At 34.2% G+C, this 5,352-nt stretch overlaps 1 pseudogene; it reads right to left on the reverse strand.

Moving 5' to 3' along the window:
• Positions 1-384: 384 nt before the first annotated feature.
• LOC143172255 (3'-5' RNA helicase YTHDC2-like) lies at positions 385-5,077 on the reverse strand (annotated as a pseudogene).
• Between the last annotated feature and the right edge of the window lie 275 nt (positions 5,078-5,352).

A 5,352-nucleotide genomic window follows, 5' to 3' on the forward strand; every position in this document is an offset into this window, starting at 1 on the left:
TGACTTGAAACAGCAAACCAGCAGCCTGCAATGAATTTTAACTCTGTTAAAGGCTAATCAAAATTAGATCAGACAGGTAAGGGCAGCCTGCATCTTTCTTGATCAGGCAGTGTCTGGCATTCTAAAATGAACAGGGTCCAAAATGAAAGTCAAGATTAAATTGCGGGGGGAGGAGGGAGAGGGTAGGAGAAATCCACACATTTAAAGATGTTAGTTATCTTTTCTTCCCTGGGGTTCTTTAAGATAATTTTTAAAACATTATATTTCATTTAGCTCTGCACCAAACTCAGAACTATACTGAAAACTTGCAGGATGTATTATTTTTCACTTTAAAACTTGATCATTTTTTAAAATCTTTTAATGCTTTATGCCTTTCCCCTCAATTCAGTCTGTATTCATGCACTCTTCATTCACACCTGAGGAGAAAAAAGATCAGTTCTAAGTGACTGATGTGAGCAGCCATAAAGGCGACCTGGTTAGAAGGGGAAAATTACTGAAAAGAAGAAAATGTCTGCTGAAAAGTACTGACAGAGAAAATACCTGCCAGCCTGGGAACTCTTAGCCTGGGAACTAGGCCTCGGAACCAGAAGCATCCTTGAAAAGTGCAGCTGGCATCTTTGAAGTGCAGCTGGGGTACCTAGAAACCAGAGACATCCTCAGATACCATCAATAAGTGCAAAACCAATGAACTCTAATGGCAACTTATCATCTGAAAAGGTGAAAAATAGTCTGGAAAAAGGGGAAAACATCCTGAGAAAGTAAGAATCAGTAACTGCCATTGGCTGTTCTAACTGCAAGAACAGGAAAACAGTCTGGAAAAATAAGAATTGGTCTGAAAGAACAGAAAACATCATCATCTATTGGCTGCCCCAGGTGAAAAAAAGAAATTAACAGCACCTATTGGCTGCTCGAAGTGGTGGTGTCCTACACTCTCTTATGTCTCTATGATATAAAAATTACTTAATTTTTACCCAAAATGGAGCTTCTATCTCTGAGAACTTCCCGTGCTGTTCGTACTTTTCCTACTCCTAAACAGGTTGAACTCCCTGCACAAACTCTTCTACGAGATCTCCTAGACAAGTTATTGGACGCTCGCCGGGGACACCTGACTGACTCCAGACTCCGTGACGTGGATCATCTTTGAAGTGAGACTCTGTTATTTTATTTCTCTCCCTTCTGGGCCCACTTCTGGGGTTGGTTTGCTTTGTCCTCCCACTTCTGGGACTAGATTGGTCCCCCTCTGGGATTGGTTTGATGCACTTGGTACTGGTAATACTATGAACATACATATATATGCATATAAGTAATCTATCATAAGTATATCTGCTGTTATATTGTTGATAAATTTACTTTACTGTAGTTTGTAGCAACCTGTAATAATGTATATACTTGCTGCTATTATTGATTGCTGCTATACTATTGATTGCTGATAATAAATTGTAATAGCTTGATATATATATATTCGCTTTATTAATCATAGGTATACTTGCTAGTGGTGATTTTTGTGGCATTTGTGGTAATCTGTAATAAAGTAAAGAAATACAGAGGATAAAGCCTCCATGTCCTTGTGTGTTACAGATTCCTGCGAACCCATGGTTGCAATCTCTATATATCCGCAGGCCAGGTAACCCTTAAGGTCGTGACATTAATATCTTTCTATTAAGACAGACTTCAGCTCAAATAAGATGACTGAGTTTAGAAGACTATGGTCTAATTTCCATGCTACCAAAAATACTTTAGTTTTCAAAAAAACCCACTGTTTTGAACATCTCTACAAGAGATATTATTATTATTGGATCTGATCGGTCTTAGTGTTTCGTAATCCATAAACAGCTCTTCCTCCTACCACAGCCATCAGAGTTTCTCAATGACCTGAAGATTTCTATCTTCAATTTGTGATTTTCTTTTTTTCATAAAATCTGACCTTTCTTACAGCATCTCCAACTTAATGTGCTCCGTATTGATCTAGCTTTAATCATCCTCTCAGAGATGGAAATACACAATTTTCCATTTTTAAAGGAAATTCTCGATTACCTGAATGTTTCAGAAATCTTTATAAAGATAAGACATAAATAGCCTTTTTCAAGAAATAAAGATTAAACTGATACATTACTTACTGCAGGATCCAGTTTGAAATGGAGCCTTTCATCTATCTTCAGTACTGCCAGATTACCAGTTGTTTTGTCTTCCATCTCACTAGCACTGCTATCATTAGGTACCCTATCCACTGGATTAAACAATTATAAAAAGTGCATTAGTATTTCTATATTATTTCCACTTACATATAAAATACTGAACATTATTGTATTACTTGAAATAAACCTATTTTCCTTCTAAATTTCAATTCCACTTAATATTCTTACTTCATCTAATTCCAAAGACATTTTAATATCATTTTTACTTTTTGTCAATACATCTCAGTAAGAAGTCTGTTAATCTGCTTTTACTTCAAATATTCAGACCTGCTGAGGGTCCTGTTATGTAAACCCCTGTATTGATGTGATCTGACTCACTCATGTACCTCCAATCAATATCAATAAACCATTATCACATACATCACTTATGCCTGAAGCTTTTTGCAAAACCATGCATTGCTCTATGCTTTGTCTATTTCCTAGTAAAACAGCAGATTAAAGACCCATATAAAAATACATATGGCTATTAAGTAGGATTCCTATTTCTCAAAAAAAAAGTGTGATTCAATCAGCATAAATATTTGTTTTAAGGGTAACAGTTAAAGAGCAAGACAAGAAAGCTTCAATAATAATTTAATATAGACTCTTACTTTGATTCAAACTAATATTTCTAGTGAGAATGCAGAGCAAGATAGATTTTTTTGCTTTAATTCCTACAGCACTCTGTTTAAATAATGAAACACAAATTCCCAATTACTTCTAGTTATTGGTATAGCTAATTGTCTTTAAAAGTCATCAGTAGAAGGTAATAACTGATATTTTACTTAAATACATGTTACAGCTGGAAGCAATATAAGTATTTTGCAATATTGATAGTTTCTAAATTATTCTTATTCAGTTTGAATAATTTGGTTCAAACAATATCAAATAAATTGGTCTAGGAAAAAATGGACATACTACACCAGCATTAGCATTATCTTTAGACATTTCATATTAGTATTTGCATTTTTTATTTGATTAAGAATTATACTTTACTATAATTTGTGAGATTTCAGACCTATGCAAATATAATTTATGGATATGAATCTATAAAGATTCATATGTATGAATCTAAATGATGTAATATGACAATACCACTTACATTTCTTTTGGAAAAGAAAAGATCACTATTGCTTGCTGTAGAAATATTAGATGAAAAAGATGAAAGGGAAAAGTCAACAGAATCAACAGAGTCAAAATGCAGCACTTAAAGGTTTTTAAAAGAACATTTAGCTACAAAACTACTCGTGTATAACTCCGAGACATTTCTTACAGGGCCAGTAAGCTATTTTTTAATAGCTACAAAACCTATGGTGTTGTAGCTTTAAGATTCAGCCAATATATGTATTAAGTATTCTTGAAAAACAAGCTTTCCATATCATATACTACAATATTTCAATAGAAACATTTTAATTCCAAAACCCACCATACCTCAGAAGAATGAAGGTTCCTGCAAAGCACTACTTGGTAACCTAGCTAGTCCACAGAAGAGTGACACAGTAACAGGTGTTACAAATGAACAGCATCTGATATTTGCTATTGTGTGAGCTCTCATAATTTCATCATATATAAACCAATCTGTAGGGAATGCCTGAGTGGCTGCAGCTTGCCCATTTCCTGGAGGAATCTGTGCAAACGCAATTAAGACTAGGCTGTTTTACCCTTTAGTTGTAATGTAAATGTAAACATTTCTCATTTTTATATATAGAAATATATACATAAATATATGTATACATAAACACACATATATATAAATAAAGGAGAGAGAATGCAATCACACCCATAAAAAATATCATTTTATTCTACCACCTTGAATCCAAATATTTTGCTTTTTAAAAAATCTAAAAATCACTACTTCAGAGCAGAACCCCTTCTTGCTACTATCAGCAGGGATTGTTATATCTTCAGAACAGTTTCATAACTAGTTTTTTTGCCATTTTGTCTTGTTCTACACAACAGAAGGAATAACTGACATAAGTTCTGATGAAATAGTATTGTAAAAATAAACTGATTATCTTAACTGGCAGGAAAAAAAGTTGCATAAAAAAAGTAGTGTTTAATAACAGGCATGCACACACTGATTTTAAAGTACTGACAACTATGAAGAGACATTTCTAAAACTTCCATAATTTGATGGAATACTTTGATCTTTTTTTGTGAAATATATTTGAAGAGATTTAACCTTTTTATACTGAGGTTGGCTAAGAACAGAGGTAGGATGAAATCGTACTTTCCTCTCCTTTTGTCTGGTCGCTGGATACATCCCAGTGACTAAGGCACCTTTAACTACAGCTCAGTTTTCAGAGTTAGTGTTAACATCCCTAATATCGCCTCCTCCTCTGGCTCTAACAAAACCTGAAGGAGAAAGAGGATAATGTCATGCTACATTGGATTTAATATCCATATTTTTATGTCTCAAAACAAATTTGGAAAAAAAAGTGAAATAAAGTAGAGAATTGTTGCATTTTTCACACTGCCAAAATTAACACCAAGAAACCATTAGACTGAGATCTTTCTTGATAAGGGGTTTTACTAACATAAAAGACAGTTACTTCTTACAATACCAAGATATTTCATACAGGAATAATTTAATAGAATATAAAAATCCAAGAAAACATATCTTGCACAATAAAAGCCAGTGGAATGTGGAACAGAGTGCTTTCATTTAGATCAGCATCTGATTCTGCTCCCTAGCAACACTCCCTCATTTTAGAACCTGCACCATGCCCAGAATGAGTGTGTATAAGTCTGTTTCAAGTTAGGGAAGGAATATGACACCAGTGAACACTATTCTTGTTACAATTCATATACTCTTGTACTAGACTGGACTCCAAACATATGTTAAATTTTTTTCTGAGCTATTTACCTGAAGCTCAAAGCTGACCAAGCAACTGTGTTCTCATTCCTGGTTTTGTCTGGGATAGAGTTAATTTTCTTCATAGTAGCTAGTATGGGGCTATGTTTTGGATTTGTGACCAAAACAGTGTTGATAACACACTGATGTTTTAGCTATTGCTGAGCAGTGCTTACACAGTGTCAAGGCCTTTTCTGCTTCTCATGCTTCCCCGCCAGCAAGTAGGATTTAAAAAAAAAAAAAAAAGGAATGAGGAAAAAATTAATTTACAATAAAAGCAGAAAGGTTAATACTTGGCATTAACTAGACTTATTGTCAAATGCT

This window comes from Aptenodytes patagonicus, chromosome W (assembly GCF_965638725.1).
Source record: "Aptenodytes patagonicus chromosome W, bAptPat1.pri.cur, whole genome shotgun sequence".
Lineage (NCBI taxonomy): Eukaryota > Metazoa > Chordata > Aves > Sphenisciformes > Spheniscidae > Aptenodytes > Aptenodytes patagonicus.